The following is a 17,434-nucleotide window of genomic DNA, read 5'->3' on the forward strand; positions in this document are numbered from 1 at the left end:
GTTTTTAAAGTAATCATTTATGAAGCAAACATCTTATAACTTATAAAATATCTTACTTTACTATTATCACAGTAATTAATTTTGTCTTGATTTAACAAATTTAGACCGTTGTATTTGTGTAAATGTATAAATGTTAATGCTAAATTTATTAATTTTTAGAATAAAGATCAAATTGACAAAGATATAAATATTGAGGGCTAAATTTATTGTTATACCAATTAAAATTAAGTGAATTTGATAGAAGAGAGTAGCGCTATAGTTAAATGTCCTTAGTTGCTTAATTTTAAAATTAATAAATATTAAAATTCTCTTTTTTTAAAGGGATCAATTTATTCAATTTTGAAATTAAGAAAGACTGGAGAGATCCTTTTACCCAAATTTGCTTTCACTATGTCAGAAAGGACTAACAAAGAAAATTTATCATTATTTCACTTTTCATTTAGGGGAAAAAAGTGAAAATTTTTCTTCAAGAAAGTGGTAGGAAATTTAAGTTCAATTCACTTAAAATTGTCTAAAAGTGGCAATTGTTCTTAAGAAAGTTATACAAAATTTCAGTTCAATTGACCCAAATGACAAAGTGTGTACAAGTCAATATTTTTGTTAGAAAATTGGTAAGAAATTTCATCACAACCCAAAAAGGAATTCATGAATGGGGACAATTTTTTTTATTTTAAAGTTATACGTTTGGTTACGAAATAAGCTAATATCTATTTTCGTATAAATGATTTACTCATACTAAATATTAAATAGGCCCTTACGCTTTATCACATTATCTAAATAATTTCATGTACTTTTATCATATCCCAAATAAGCCTTTAAACTTTATTTGTTATCCAAATAACTATTAATTTTAACTTGTATCCAATGAATAATGTGTATCTTTCTTCTATCCTTTCCAAAACCTTATATAATATACAAAGCCAAATACTCTTCAATTTAATTACAAATTATTACTATATATGATCAATTGATCTATTTGCTAGCTCAACACAATCATTTACATATTGCATTTGAACCGAAATGAAAAAGAGAAAAAGAAATAGATCGCATGTATCACTATCCATAGTGAATGTATTTTTCGCTAAGAACAAGAGATGACTTATCGATTAACTAAATTTTTAAATTATTATTTAATTAATTGTAATTAAATAATTAAAGTTCAAATAAAATTAAATTAATTAATCATTGTAGTTTTAAGGAATGAAACAATTAAATTTATTTACTCATAGGTTCTAGGTTCTAGTATGATAAAATCACAATGATATATATAGTTGTAAAATGCATAAGAAAAACTAAGTTCATAATGCAACAAAGAATGAAAATTCTCCCCTTGATATGTGACTCTCAGAACTTTTTCTGACGGATATAAGTACATGTATATTTATATGCTTTCAAATTTTTATAACTTTTTTTCTTATATGTAAAGAATTATATCCTCTTGCCCGTAGTATTTATGGTTCTTGTATTTGATAAAAGTTATATATTTTTATACTTGAAGGTAACAATATTAAATTTTTAGCTTTTAATTTAGATTTTAGAGTTAATTTTATGAAAATATATAATTAATTAATATTATTAGCAATTAAATTTCATCAAATCAATCCAAAAATTCGAATTAAATTGCAACCATCGAGCTATAGTTGACACATACCTAACTCCACTCGGTAGCCTAGAAACTTGATAAATATAACTTGTACACTTAGTAAAGTTGATTTATCAATCTATCAGCACCTAATTACAGCAAGCATATCAACAACTTAGTTCATATCTAACTTAGTAACAAAACATATCCACTTGAAAGTAACAAAACAGCAGCATAAGCTTCAGCTGCAACTTGCATGGCTCGGACAGCTTGGTCAGCTTCATTGTCTGCACGGAAGCCAACTTCAGCAAATTCATCACCGTACCCAGAAAATAGTTGGATAGTCAGTATCAGCTTTACACCAAGTAACGGTAGTTGTGGATAGGCATTAAAAAAAAACCGCCTCATTGAAGTTCTCTTTACTTTCTTCTATTTTTCACTTTTTTCATTAGATATACCTTTGCTAGTAAGAAAGGGCCGGACAGTATTAAACTCTGTACTTTCAATCATGAGTGTTCAACAGCAGACATGGATCATAAGAAATCATGTATATTGACCAAAAAATAAAATGCATATGTTATAGATAAAGACCACACTGTAGAGTTTATTATATATCTTAAGCTATATATATATACATATATGTTTGTGTGTGCAGGTACACCAAAAATGCACATATGTACATTGCGCTTTACTTCACTCAGGCTAGTCATTTTGCGCCTTGCACCTGAGGCAATATAAGGGTTTTAACGTCTACAGTGCACCTTGCACCGTTGACAACACCGCATAAGACTATGGTAGAATGAGTTTTGCTTGTGATTTATGTATGACTATGGTATTTTAAAATCATGTTGATGGCAAATGTTGGGAATTTAGTAGGGAATTGAGCTGAATTACATACAACAATACTGCCTATAACAACATCTTATTAAGGTAATTTAATCATGTTTTTGATGGAAAAGAAGAGGTATAATTTGGCGGTAATAGGTCAAGGACCAGGCTATATTCATAAATTTATGTTAAATGGGTGTTTTAAAGTTGGACACGTATTTGCTACTACGATCTCGTGCGAGTGTTGAATATGTGGATCCGACACTCACAGTTGGACACTAAGGTAATATGAGCTAGAAACGAGTTCTTTCATTGACTTATTACATCTTTCACCTAAATTGTTCTTCTCCGCACCATTTCATGTTGTTTCCCAGGTATGTTTTTAACTGTTTAGCTGTCACATTGTCACAATTTGTTGTCTTAGGCTTTGCAATTTGTCAGGGGTGTTTGACATTACATTGAACTTTAGAACAAAAGAGAACTATCTTTTTAGTTAATTATAGTTAGCTTGTAAGTTGATTTGAAGGCAATTTAAGTGTAAGTTGTTTGAGGTTAGTCGCTGGAATGGTGGGAGGGGTGCTCCTGACCTCCTCTTTGATGGGTGTCGAATCCACCAAAATTAATTCCTACAAAACAGCTCTAATTAGTAGTAGAGTGGTAGTAGGGTCGAATCCACAGGGATTGGACGTCGTACTTCAACTTCTATGTTAGCTTATGAACGGAGTATCTGTCGTGTCAGGAGTCATGCCTGTCAAAAATAAAGTAAATAAGTTAAACGGGGGGTTTAAAAATATTTAGGAAAATAATCTAGAATAAATGATTTAATAATGTCGCAAATAAATGTAAATCAGGATTAAATTTAAAGTTGTATAAACAGAAATAAATAGCCTCAGCCTTAGACTCGGTAATTCTCATGTCAAGAATCGATCCTTGAAAGTTGATTTTCTCCTCCAACGATAAGCTGGTTAAAGTGATTAAAAGCGTCCTAATCACTAGTTCTTCCTCTCGTAGCTGGTCCCGAAACGTCCTGCAAACCAACCCTTACCAATTATCTAACCGAGATACACGTGTTCTCGGTTGAAGACCTCGGTAGCCTTGCGTTCTGAAGAACCCAACTCGAGTTAACGGCCTCAACCACGTGGGTCGTTTAAACCCTATCACCTCTTCCTTGATTTGTTCTCGGAGAATCGAATACAGCACGGCCGACTCTTTCTTCCAACTGTCAGTAAACACGCCCCTAACTCAACGAGCTCTTTTTGACTTGGAATCGAGTTAACTTTGGGATGAGTTGTCAATTCCGATACTTAGGAAAAAGATGAATACCACTTGGAAAGATTTTTGGCTCGGTTACATATCTCACAACTTTTCTACCGAAAAGAACACCGGCCTAAGGCTAAGATAAAATTTAGTTAAGCATGAATAAATTCATGCTTGATGATTATGGGAGATGAAAGTTGTATGAAAAGGTGATGGAAATGGATAGGGAAAAAAATAGTTGAAAAGAGAATTTAGACAAATTTGTAAAAAGAAGACAAACTAATCAAAACTCTCAATTTGAATTAGGAAAAGAAGACAAAAAGAGGATAATGTATTTCCAAATAGGAGAAGGAATACAAGAAATGAGAGATGATTTTCTAAGAACTAAAACCCCTATTTATATAGATAGGGTTTACTAAAAATAGCTTAATAAATAAAATAAAATAAAATAAAATAAAATAAAATAGATAATTAAAAATAAAAATAATATAACAAAATATCTTCCTATTTTTAGTCTTTTACAAAATCAAAATTATGATTAGTCCTTGGCTTGCTCCATCTTTTTGCTTTGGCCCCCAATTTGATAATTTGTCTTTCAATTCGGCCCCTTTTTGCCTATTTTCGTCCAATTGCATCCCTGTCAAATATTAAATCATAGAAACACTTAATTAGCAGGTGTAGCGACGTAAAAAAAATTTTAGTTTCGCTTGGTCGCTAATTGTGGCGATTTATTAAACATTTGAAAACCAACTTTCGATTTTATTAACAAAGGGAGTCGCCACCGATCCTTTTTATAGGTGTGATCGGACACCTAATTATTTTAAAACAAAAGAAGGCCAAATTTAGGTCTACGTGAAAGTCCAGAGAAAAATTGGGGTTCGAGTCGATTACTCATGAGGAAGGTATTAGCACCTCGCGACGCCCAAAATTGGTATCTCATAAACATGTGTTGACTTGATTTTCAAAAATACGAGTTCAATATAATATTTAATCGTGATCCGATTGAAAAATGAGAATTTTAGTTTTCGATTTTTTTAGAAAGGGTGTCCTGTTTTTAACACAAGCCGATGAATTTCACCCAACATAGCGATGAAATCGATGGCTTAATATTAAATCGGTACATTGCCTTATTTTTGAAATTAATTAAAACATGAGAAAAATATTCCTAAAGTGAGAAATTAAAATAGATAAAGGACGAAAAAAATGATATCATTAATGAAAAATATTAACATGGAATACTAGAATATTAGAATAACAATAATAATGATATTTACAAAATAAAAACAAATCATGTACTAATAATAAAATAGGAAAAATGATATATTTGGTAATAATAATATAAAATAATAATATGTACATAAAAATACATATATATATATATGCATATAATAAAAGTATGTAATAATAATAATATCTACAATAAAAGAAATATTAGGAAACGTACATAAAAAATATATACATAAAAATTTACAACAATAATATAAGATAATGATATGTGCAAAAAAAAAAAATATATATATATATATATACATATGTACATAAAATATACACTAATATAATAATAGTTATAATAATACTAGCAATAGTAATAATTTGTAATAATAATATATACACAATATGGTATTTAAAATATATATATATATATATATATATATATGTATATAATAGTATTTAAGAATATATATATATAAGAAATATATAACTAATGGCATTAAAAATATATACATAATATATATAAAATACCTAAAAAAAGAAGGGGGAGAAGAGAGAAGGGAGGGGAAAGGAAATCCGGCCAAGGGGGCCGGTCACGGTCGATCGTCGGTCGCCGCATCATCGTCAACCACCGCTACTGGTGACGGAAAAGGTAAATTTTTTAATAATATATGTATATATAAAGAAAGAAAAAAACAACACAAAAAAAGAAAGAAAAAGATTCGAACGAAGAGGAAAAAGAAAAATGCAACCTTTTATTGATGTTTCTTTTGTGTTCAAAATTTGAAGGGATTTTTGTGTTTGTCTTCTTTTTCAATCTTTGTAAAATCCCCCCTCCTTACATGATTTTTGAATGGCTTTTTATAGCCATCTTTTACATGATTTTCTATTATTTCTTTTTCTATTTTGCAGGTGGTGGTGGTCGACAATGGATATCAAAAATAGGAGGAAAAATGGGGCAAGTGGGAAAGTGGCTAGGTGGCTAGGTGGCTAGGGTTTCTTGGTTTTTTTTTTTGGGGGGGTAGGTTTTTCTTTTTTTTTTTTTTTTGGGGTTAGGTTTTTTGGGGGCTTAATGAGCTTTTGAATTGGGTTTAATATTTGGGTTTTGTAATGGGTTTGGGTAGATGTAAATGGGCATGGGTTAAGGGTTAAGGGTTTTAGTGGGTTTAGAGGTTTGGTTGGGTTTTGATGAAATCGGGCCCGGGCAATTTAGGCTTCTACAATGCCCTCTTTGCTCATTGTCGTTACAACAGAATAGAGCAAAGACTTTCAAGGAAGACCAAATTTGCCTGGTCTTGCTAGGTCTTGACTTGCTTTGGAACTCTTCTTATTTAGTTAGTCCCTTTTCAGTCCACCGCATCTTGTAGCTTTGGTTCACTCCACTGCATCTTATGATATACGCCTTGTAGCTTCAATCTATTCCAATGTAACTTCAAGGATATGAAATTTATGGCTTCGATCTACTTCACTGTAACTTCAGAAAGGTGAGATCTACAACTTCAATCTTCTCTTCTATCGCTTCAGTGAGATAAGGTTTGTGGTCTTTTCTTCTGCGACTTCAGAAAGGCAAGATCTGATGCCCTCGATCAACTCCACTGCAACTTTAAGGATACAGAATCTGACGTCTTCAATCAGCTTCAATCTTTATTCTTTACTCGGCATGTGATCCTGAGCTCAACTCATTTTTCGCAATATGAATTGACTCTCTCGTAATATGAGTTGATTTTTTTTTTTGAAAAACAGAAATTAAAAGGCTTAACTCACCTCTCGCAACATGAGTTGATTTTTGAAACAACAGAAATTAAAAGGCTTAACGCACCTCTCGCAACATGAGTTGATTTTTGAAACATAAACTAAAAATACTTCAGCGCGTGGCTTGAGGCTCGACTCACCTCTCGCAATATGAGTTGATTCTTTCAAAAACATAATAATGAAAACAGAAATTGAAAATACCTCGGCGTGACCTAAGGCTCAACTCACCTCTCGCAATATGAGCTGATTTTGAAAAAGTAGAAATTGAAAGGTTCAACCCACCTCTCGCAATATGAGTTAATTCTTGACAAACAGAAATTGAAATTACCTCATCGTGTCCTGAGGCTCAACTCACCTCTCGCAATATGAGTTGAAATTAAAACACAAAAATTGAAAATACCTCAGCGTGACCTGAGGCTCGACTTACCTCTAGCAATATGAGTTGATTTTGAAAAACAAAAATAATAAGGCTTAACTCACCTCTCGTAATATGAGTCAATTTAAAACTAAAAATACCTCAGCGTGCCCCGAGGCTCAACTCACTTCTCGCAATATGAGTTGATTTTAAAAAACTAGAAATTAAAAGGTTCAACCCACCTCTCGTAATATGAGTTGATTCTTGACAAACAGAAATTGAAATTACCTCATCGTGTCCTGAGGCTCAACTCACCTCTCGCAATATGAGTTGAAATTAAAACACAAAATTGAAAATACCTCAACGTGACTGAGGCTCGACTCACCTCTAGCAATATGAGTTGATTTTGAAAACAAAAATAAAAAGGCTTAACTCACTTCTCGCAATATGAGTCAATTTAAAACTAAAAATACCTCAACGTTCTCGAGGCTCAACTCACTTCTCATAATATGAGTTGATTTTGAAAAAGTAGAAATTAAAAGGTTCAACCCACCTCTCGAAATATGAGTTGATTCTTGACAAATGAAATTGAAATTACCTCATCGTGTCTCGAGGCTCAACTCACCTCTCGCAATATGAGTTGAAATTAAAACACAAAATTGAAAATACCTCAACGTGACTCGAGGCTCGACTCACCTCTAGCAATATGAGTTGATTTTGAAAACAAAAATACAAAGGCTTAACTCACCTCTCACAATATGAGTCAATTTAAAACTAAAAATACCTCAGCGTGCCCCGAGGCTCAACTCACTTCTCGCAATATGAGTTGATTTTGAAAACAACAATTAAAAATACCTCAACGTGTCTTGAGGCTCAACTCATCTCTCGTAATATGAGTTGAGTTTCCTTGAAAAGCATGAATTAAAAACATCAAAATACCAAAACCTGTCCTTTGGTAGAATTCGGGTGTCTTTTCTTTTGATTCAGTGCGACTCTCATTCAAGATTTCTTGCTCTGTTGGAGTATCTGTATATGCCATGTATGATGTTATCATGATATGCACATGTTTGTCTTAAATGCTTTTATGCCTACATGATTATGCAGTGCTCCTTAAGCATGTTTGTCGTATGTCCATTTAGCCACGATTGTTAAGGATCTGTGTTCATTGCTTTGATTCTCGACTTTCTCTTCAGGCCTTATACCTGTCTTCAAGCTTCACGAGTAATCGACGTTTCTAAGATATCATTCTTCCGCCCCCGATTGAACTTTGTTCTTACTTTGAGACTCTTGTGCTTATCAAACTTTCATCCAGGTAATGCTTAACATTTCTTTTGTTTAGAGTATGTCATTTCACTATTTATCATGTAAATGAATCACATAATGAGATACGTGAAAATGGTCAGGTAGGGACAAAAGGATACCTCACATTTATTCATTTCAAATGTAGTAATCAAAGAAAATTAACCAATGATAGTAAAAGAGTGTCATAAAGAGAAAAGGGATTGCATTCAACAAATACAAATGCTCTAGATATTCAATGCATGAACTCTTCCACGTTCCTCAATCAAGAATCTTTTTGAGCATGGCTTCTTGCGTAAAAGATTTCGAGCTTTCAGAAATGCTTCAAATACGGTAGTCTCACTATTTGACCCACCATTCAAAACGCCTTATTCTTTAAGCCCGGGTTTGCTTCATTAGAATGCCCTTTCGGGTTTTCATCCTAATCTTTTGTGTTTAATCAAGACGCCCTTTTCACCTTGATCACCCTTTTTCTTTCTTTTTTTTTTTATATGCTCTTTTTGGGTTTTCATCTTGGTTTCCTTTTTCAAGTATAATATTTCTTTACAGCATTTGAATTCACTGGACTCGGTAACTCTTTCTCATCCATCTCGGTGAGGATCAAAGCTCCGCCCGAAAATGCCTTCTTTACGACGTATGGACCTTCCCAATTTGGCGCCCATTTTCTTCGGAAATCTTTTTGTATTGGGAGAATCTTCCTCAGCACGAGTTCTCCTTCGTGGAATTTTCTTGGTCGTACCTTCTTGTCATGGGCTGCGATCATTCTCTTCTGGTACATCTGTCCATGGCAGACTGCCTGCAGACGTTTTTCTTCAATAAGGTTTAACTGGTCATATCGAGCTCGAACCCATTCTGCTTCTTTTAGTTTTGATTCTATTAAGACTCGTAGAGAGGGGATCTCAACTTTGATGGGTAGCACAGCTTCCATTCCATAGACCAGAGAGAAAGGAGTTGCTCTCGTAGATGTCCGCACAGATGTACGATATGCATACAAAGCAAATGGTAGCTTCTCGTGCCAGTCTTTATATGTCTCGGTCATTTTCCCAATAATCTTTTTAATATTCTTATTGGCTGCTTCAACAGCTCCATTCATCTTTGGGCGATAGGGTGAGGAGTTATGATGTTTTATTTGGAATTTCTCACACATTTCTTTTATCATCTTATTGTTCAGATTCAAGGCGTTATCTGAAATGATTCTCTCAGGCAAACCATATCGACAAATGATTTCCTTTTTCAAAAATCTGCAAACTGCAGTCTTTGTCACATTGGCAAACGAAGCAGCTTCTATCCATTTTGTGAAGTAATCAATAACCAAAAAAATGAACCGGTGTCCATTAGAAGCTTTTGGGGAAATTGGCCCTATAACATCCATGCCCCACATAGAAAAAGGCCACGGAGAAGTCATGACGTGAAGAGGCAAAGGGGCTACATGAATTTTATCACCATAAATTTGACATTTTTGGTATTTTCGTGCGAAATTAATACAGTCGCTTTCCATCGTCAGCCAGTAATATCCGAGTCTCATAATCTTCCTAGCCATAGTGAAACCATTGGCATGTGTCCCGCAAATTCCCTCATGGACGTCTTCAAGTATTTTTCTAGCCTCAACAGCATCTACGCATCTCAAGAGCACCTGATCTTTTCCTCTTTTGTACAGGATGTCCCCATCAAGAACAAATCTCGCTGCCATTCTTCTAATTGTTCTTTTGTCGTTCTCGTTTGCTTGTTCAGAATACTTTTGATTCTTGATATATTCTAAGATATCATAGAACCATGGCCGTCCGTTTGGCTCCTTTTCAATGCTGAAACAATGGACAGGGACTTCATATATGCTCATTTGAAGAGGCATTATTTCAGTTTCTCTGCTCGCTTTGAACATTGAAGCCAACGTGGCCAGGGCATCAGCTAACTGGTTTTCTTCTCGTGGGAAGTAATTAAAAGTTATTTCTTCAAATTCTTTAATCAATTCTGCCACTAGGTCACTGTATTTAACCAGTTTCGAGTCTCTCACTTCCCAATCTCCACGGATTTGGTAAATTACCAAGGCTGAGTCTCCGTATACTTCTTAAAGTTTTGACGTTTCGTTCAATAGCTGCACGAAGTCCCATGATACATGCCTCATATTCCGCTATGTTATTAGTACAGAAGAAGTTCAACCTGGCAGTGAGTGGGTAATGGTTCCCTTCTGGTGATACTAAGACTGCTCTAACCCCGTGCCCCAATGCGTTTGATACACCATCAAAGCTCATCTTTCATGACTTCTCTTTTGGTGACTCGCATTCTTTTTCTGTAATACACATCAAATCTTCATCCGGGAATTCAAATCTCAATGGCTCATATTCATCCATTGTTCGGGTCGCCAAAAAGTCAGCTATTGCGCTTCTTTTTATTGACTTTTGACTCACATAGACGATGTCATACTCTGATAGTAAGATCTGCCACCGTGCCATTCTTCCTGAGAGTGCAGGTACTTCCATCATGTACTTTATTGGATCTAGCTTTGAAATTAACCATGTCGTATGATACAACATGTATTGCCTGAGTCTCCGAGCTACCCAAACCAGAGCGCAACAATATTTTTCAATGGATGAATACTTTGCCTCATATTCAGTGAACTTTTTACTGAGGTAGTATATCGCCTCTTCTTTCTTTCCTGACTCGTCATGTTGCCCCAGTACGCAACCCATTGAATTTTCGAACACAGTCAGATACAAAATTAATGGTCTTCCCGGAGTTAGCGATACTAATCTTGGAGGACTAGACAAATACTATTTTATCTTGTTAAAAGCCACTTGGCACTCCTCGTTCCATTCTCCGGGATTATGTTTTCAAGGAGTCGAAAGATTGGGTCGCATTAATTGATAAGTTGAGCGATAAATCGGGCGATGTAGTTTAATCTCCTAAAATCCTCGACTTCCTTTTGCGTGCGTGGAGGTGGTAACTCTTGAATGGCTTTTATTTTATCTGGATCAACTTCAATACCTCTCTCGCTGACAATGAAACCAAGCAATTTTCCTGAGGTAGCTCCAAACGTACATTTGGCCGGATTGAGCTTTAGCTGGAACTTTCTCAGTCTGTCGAACAACTTCTTCAGGTTCACTACATGCTCTTCTTCCCCTCAGGATTTAGCAATCATATCGTCAACATAGACCTCTATTTCTTTATGCATCATATCATGGAATAACGTCACCATAGCCCTCTGATATGTTGCCCCTGCATTCTTTAACCCAAAAGGCATCACCTTGTAGCAGAATGTTCCCCACATAGTTATGAAGGTAGTTTTCTCCATATCTTCTAAGGCCATTTTGATCTGATTGTACCCCGAGAATCTATCCATGAAGGAAAACAATGAATGTTTTGTCGTGTTATCCACCAACGTATCAATGTATGGTAAGGGAAAATTATCTTTAGGACTTGCTCGATTCAGGTCACGATAATCCACGCACATTAGTACTTTGCCGTCTTTCTTTGGTACCGGGACTATGTTAGCCACCCATTCGGATATTTGAGGCTTGTAGGAAGCCGACATCAAATTGCTTCTTGACTTCCTCTTTATCTTCAACAACATCTCGTGCCTCATCCGTCTTAGCTTTTGTTGAATAGGCTTGCATTCGGCTTTAATGGGAGCTTATGGATCGCTACATCTTCATCCAATCTGGCATGCCTCGATCGACCATGCGAATACATCTTTGTATTCACGAGCAAAGCAATCAAATTATGCCGGTGCCCCGAAATAGAAGTCCCAATCTTCACTTCTTGCCTCCTTTCTTCAGTTCCCAGATTTATTGTTTCAACAGATTCTTGATGAGGCAAAATCTGTTTATCCTCTTGTTCCACCATTCTTAGCAAATTAGGAGACGAGACATAGTCTTCAGCGTTTTCTTCGGCTTCGAATTCTCCTAAACAAACAGCCTTCTCAAAATCGATTTCAGGACTCGTAACGGGTTTGTTCATGCTGTTGACATTTGAGCACTTGAAAGTTGAATGAAAAAGAAAACTATAGAGGGGCATCCAAGTATTGAAACCAACAAAGAAATGTCATGTCATGGCAATGAGGCAAATGTGAGTATAGGCTATGAAATGAGAAAATGATTATGAAATTAGCGATAATGCGAAAAAAATCGTGACAAAATGCATCTTCATTAATATTCATTTGAATGATAAAGAGAGAATGCACGCTCTTACAAAAGAATTCTATTATATCTAAGGACACAATAGAAGGTTAATGTTTGGCATTACTCTGAAGACTTATAAACTACAAGTAGCTTCTCGGCAGTCCAATTGTTCAACATGAAACTAGTGGGACAAGGGCATATCCTTGAGACATTTTTACTCACATCAGCCCCTTTGTCAATAACATTTATACTGACATTTTGAAGACCCTTTTTAATTAACCATAGCGTGTTTCGTGGACCATCTTGTCCAGGGTATATCATTCCCGCAGATGTAAATGTTTTTTACAAAGGAGAGTACTCTATTGGTTCCCATTCTGGTTCTCGGCCCAAAGTTCTTGCAATCCTTCTTTCCTGATCTTTTTTCCATTGTCTTTTTCTTTGACGCATGTCAGGCTGGAACCTCAAACCGTATCGGGCCTTGTGGTGCACTGGCTTTAAAGCCCTAACTATTCCTTGCAGATGTCTCCCTAAACCTCTTCTCGTACGAGCTCCCCTTCCTACGGTCAACTTGACACCCATTCGGTATTTCTCGGCGGTTTGGCATCGAATTTGCTTTCCTCAGCGACGAAAGTGGCATTGACGAATTCAATGGATCGAAAGGACATTCCAATGCGTCCTTGCTTACTTCCAGGTATGGTGCATCAGCAGAGATAGATGCGACAATGTCTTCTTCGCCCTCGACTCTGACCAAACAGCCATCCATGATAAATTTCACCTTTTGATGGAGGGATGATGGGACTGCTCCAGCAGAATGGATCCAAGGTCTTCCCAAAAGGCAGTTATAAGAGGGTGTAATGTCCATGACTTGGAACTCGACATCATAAATGTAAGAGCCCACTTTCAAAAAGATTTCGATCTTTCCTATGACTTCGCGCCTCGTCCCGTCGAATGCCCTTACCGTGGAATGACAGGGCCTTAAGTAGGACAAATCCATCTATTCTGGAAAGCGTGGCCAATGGCATAACATTTAACGCTGACCCATTATCGATGAGCACGTTCGGTATTATGTGGCCCTTGCAACGGGTTGTGATATGCAATGCTTTCACTGAGCCTCTACCATTGGGCGGTATTTCATCATCACTAAAAGAAATGAAATTATCCGCATTCAAGTTGTTCATCCACCTATCCAGTTTTTCAACGGATACATTGTTTGCCACATAAGCTTGATTTAACACTTTCAGCAGAGCGTTTCGGTGTGGTTCTGAATTCAACAGTAGAGATAATACCGAGATTCGTGCTGGCTGCTTACTCAATTGTTCTACCACGTTGTACTCACTGTGCTTGATAAATTTTAAGAATTCCTGTGCTTCCTCCTCGTCCACAGGATTTTTAGCTTCTTGTTCAGGCGCAGTTTCATACTCATCATCGGTCACGTGCATCAGTGCTTTTCCTTTCTGTTTCAAGTCACTATTCTTCTTTATCTCCTTCGAATAACATCTTCCACTACGAGTGAAATGACCTAATTCCCCGACGCTTCCAGTCATGGCTTTGGGTTTTTCATCTTCAGGTGTGACGATATTAACGTCATATTTCTATGGTACTATTTTATTGTCCTTGTAAGGGAAAGGAGATGGTACTTCGATTATCATTTTTGGTTTTATCGACTCTTTTGTCGCATCGTAATAAATTACTAACGGTCGATCAGCGCTATAAGGGAGACCTGATGACTGGTTATCAGAGGCGCATACTTCTCTTTCATTGGTCTCTTCCCTTTTGTTAAGGACCTTAATCTCCTTATTATCCATCCGGTCTTGAAGCAACCTTTTAAATTCCTCACACGACTGAATGTCGTGTCCCACAATTCCATGGAAATTGCAAAAACTTTGACCTTCTTCTCCGAGAATTCTATCGGGGTTACAAAGCAATCCTTTCTTAACCAGTACCTCCCAGATTTTCCGCAGAGGCGTCCTTATTTCTGAAACACATTTTCTGACTTTCCATTTGTCTACTTTCCCCACTATGCTCACATCCCTTTCGGTATGGTTAGGGAATAGGTTCCCAGTTGCATTATTGGCACATCGAATCGTAGGATACCTGCATCAATGAGTCCTTGAACTCTTCTCTTAAAGGCTAGGCAGTTTTCCGTGGAATGTCCCTGGTTTCCCGTATGGTATGCACAACTAGCGAATTGTATGTTTTAACCTCAGCGAACGAGTATGGAATATGCAATGAATTAATGAATGCATGAATGTCAAATGACTGTTAGTCATGAAAGAAATGTAAGAAATTCGTGTTAATTTCAATATAGCCCCTATTTAGGCATTTCCTTAATCAAAAGAGTCTATTACACAATGTTTCGGTCACTTGTGTAATTGACTCCTCTATCAGAAACCCCTTTTTGGCAACCAATCTCTAATCAACACCTTCCTAACAAGATGTCTATGATGCATGATGAAAAATAGAAATACAGACAAACAACCTTGGTTAGCACAACACATATGATCAGAGAAAAATTGTGGAAAATCTAACAAATTAAGCTACTTGGTCCAATGGACTCGATTCCCTTGCATAGAAAGCGAAAGTGCAAAAGGTAAGAGGCGTTCCTCCCGTGCACTTATTTTGGTGACTACTAAACGGACGGAGGTTCAGCATGGCTCTAGTTGGATGGCTTGTATGGTTCACTATATGCGATTTTGGTTCTAGATGGGTACTCGAATCATCTGTACTGTCATCTACTAAAATTAGTACAGAGCCTCGGTCATGGCCCATCATAGGCTTACGAGATCAATTCGAGAGATTACATTTACTTATGCCTATGTGGAGGGACAAGTTAACTCACGAAAGCATAAGTCATATGTAACCTGAAAGTATTCACTAGCCTGTGCGGAGGGACGAGTTAACTCACGAAGGCGTAGCGTTTACTTTCACTTAAACGGACGGAGCCCGGGCATAGAGCTCATGTTATGCAAAGATGTATGTGCACGGTGTGTGGGGAGAAACTCACAAACCTTTACGTTTTATTTAAAAACTAAACCAAAACTAAAATCACAAAAATTTCAAGCTGAAAAACAACCGAATAAAACAAGTTAGAATATATACAACACGATGCAAATGCATGATTTTTTGAAAACAAAAAATTTGAGGATCACGACTAAATGTTAATTTGAACAAGGAACTTTGAAAATCTTGACAACACGAGTTTAATTCCAGACACGACTCTCAAAAATCTCCCCAGTGGAGTCGCCAGCTATAGCGACGTAAAAAAAATTTTAGTTTCGCTTGGTCGCTAATTGTGGCGATTTATTAAACATTTGAAAACCAACTTTCGATTTTATTAACAAAGGGAGTCGCCACCGATCCTTTTTTATAGGTGTGATCGGACACCTAATTATTTTAAAACAAAAAGAAGGCCAAATTTAGGTCTACGTGAAAGTCTAGAGAAAAATTGGGGTTCGAGTCGATTACTCATGAGGAAGGTATTAGCACCTCATGACGCCCAAAATTGGTATCTCATAAACATGTGTTGACTTGATTTTCAAAATACGAGTTCAATATAATATTTAATCGTGATCCGATTGAAAAATGAGAATTTTTAGTTTTCGATTTTTTTAGAAAGGGTGTCCCGTTTTTTAACACAAGCCGACGAATTTCACCCAACATAGCGATGAAATCGATGGCTTAATATTAAATCGGTACATTGCCTTATTTTTGAAATTAATTAAAACATGAGAAAAAAATATTCCTAAAGTGAGAAATTAAAAATAGATAAAGGACGCAAAAAATGATATCATTAATGAAAAATATTAACATGGAATACTAGAATATTAGAATAACAATAATAATGATATTTACAAAATAAAAACAAATCATGTACTAATAATAAAATAGGAAAAATGATATATTTGGTAATAATAATATAAAATAATAATATGTACATAAAAATACATATATATATATATGCATATAATAAAAGTATGTAATAATAATAATAATAATATCTACAATAAAAGAAAATATTAGGAAACGTACATAAAAAATATATACATAAAAATTTACAACAATAATATAAGATAATGATATGTGCAAAAAATATATATATATATATATACATATGTACATAAAATATACACTAATATAATAATAGTTATAATAATACTAGCAATAGTAATAATTTGTAATAATAATATATACACAATATGGTATTTAAAATATATATATATATATATATATATATATAATAGTATTTAAGAATATATACATAAGAAATATATAACTAATGGCATTAAAAATATATACATAATATATATAAAATACCTAAAAAAGAAGGGGAAGAAGAGAGAAGGAGGGGAAAGGAAATCCGGCCAAGGGGGGCCGGTCACCGGTCGATCGACGGTCGCCGCCCGTCGTCGGCCACCGCCGGCCACGGTCCACGGTGGCTGGAAAAGGTAAATTTTTTTAATAATATATGTATATATAAAGAAAGACAAAAAAACAACACAAAAAAAAGAAAGAAAAAAGATTCGAACGAAGAGGAAAAAAGAAAAAATGCAACCTTTTTATTGATGTTTCTTTTGTGTTCAAAATTTGAAGGGATTTTTGTGTTTGTCTTCTTTTTCAATCTTTGTAAAATCCCCTTTCCTTACATGATTTTTGAATGGCTTTTTATAGCCATCTTTTACATGATTTTTTATTATTTCTTTTTCTATTTTGTAGGTGGTGGTGGTCGACAATGGATATCAAAAATAGGAGGAAAAATGGGGCAAGTGGGAAAGTGGCTAGGTGGCTAGGTGGCTAGGGTTTCATGGTTTTTTTTTGGGGAGGGTAGGTTTTTCTTTTTTCATTTTTTTTTGGGTTAGGGTTTTTTTGGGGGGCTTAATGAGCTTTTGAATTAGGTTTAATATTTGGGTTTTGTAATGGGTTTGGGTAGATGTAAATGGGTCATGGGTTAAGGGTTTTAGTGGGTTTAGAGGTTTGGTTGGGTTTTGATGAAATCGGACTCGGGCAATTTAGGCTTCTACAGCAGGGTTCAGTTCA

The sequence above is a fragment of the Gossypium arboreum genome, chromosome 10, assembly GCF_025698485.1.
Source record: "Gossypium arboreum isolate Shixiya-1 chromosome 10, ASM2569848v2, whole genome shotgun sequence".
Lineage (NCBI taxonomy): Eukaryota > Viridiplantae > Streptophyta > Magnoliopsida > Malvales > Malvaceae > Gossypium > Gossypium arboreum.